The sequence below is a fragment of the Penaeus monodon genome, chromosome 9 (assembly GCF_015228065.2).
Source record: "Penaeus monodon isolate SGIC_2016 chromosome 9, NSTDA_Pmon_1, whole genome shotgun sequence".
NCBI classification, from domain to species: Eukaryota; Metazoa; Arthropoda; class Malacostraca; order Decapoda; family Penaeidae; genus Penaeus; species Penaeus monodon.
Genome location: NC_051394.1, coordinates 47,533,924 through 47,535,039, shown reverse-complemented (window position 1 = coordinate 47,535,039; position 1,116 = coordinate 47,533,924).

The following is a 1,116-nucleotide window of genomic DNA, read 5'->3' as shown; positions in this document are numbered from 1 at the left end:
AAAAAAAAAAAAAAAAAAAAAAAAAAAAAAAAAAAAAAAAAAACAGAAAAAACAGAGACAGAGGAGAAAAGAGAGGGGGAAAGTGATGAGTGGGGGAAAGGGAGAGGAGAGAAAAAGAGGAAAGAGAGAAGAGAGAGAAAGAGAGGGAAAAAAAAAAAAAAAAAAAAAAAAAAAAAAAAAAAAAAAAAAAAAAAAAAAAAAAAAAAAAAAAAAAAAAAGGGGGGGGGGGGGGGGGGGGGGGGGGGGGGGGGGGGGGGGGGGGGGGGGGGGGGGGGGGGGGGGGGGGGGGGGAGAGAGAAAGAGGAGAGAAGAGAGGGGGGGAAGAGGGGAGGGGAAGAGAAAAGGGGGGAAGGAGAGAAGAGAGAGAGGGGAAGAGGAGAAAGAGAAGAAGGAGGAGGAGAGAAGGGGAGAGAGAGAGAGGAGAGAGGGAGGGGAAGAGGAGAAGAGGGGGAGAGAGAAAGGAGAAGAGAGAGAGAGAAGGGGGGAAGGAGAGAGAGATAGAGAGAGAGGAGAGAGAGAGAGAGAGAGAGAGAGAAGCCGGAAAAAAGAGAGGAGAAAGGAGAGCGAAGAGACCCAAGGTAATGATGATATTTTTTCAAAAAATTTAATTTTATCAATGGCGTAAGATTTTTCTTTTGTTCCGCATCCGGGTGCTCAACAAACTGTTTAATATAATTGACGCTTCTATTCCAACTCGTAGCTCGAATAAAAAAAGTGGTTGTACCATGGATACAATTAGCAATGATTTGTGTTTTTGTTATTGGATCCCTCAAAATACAATTTCAAAAAATAACTAAATGATAAATGATAACACGCACGAGTGTGTGTGTGTGTGTGTGTGTGTGTGTGTGTGTGTGTGTGTGTGTGTGTGTGTGTGTGTGTGTGTGTGTGTGTGTGTGTGTGTGTGTGTGTGTATATATATACTATATATATATATATATATATATATATATATATATATATATATATATATATATATATATATATATATATATATATATATGTATGTATAGTAAAAATAAGCGAATATAGGAAACCCTTGTGTATGGCATTCATCGATTACGAAAAGGCATTTGACTCTGTACAAATACCAGCGGTACTGGAAGCTATTCGAAG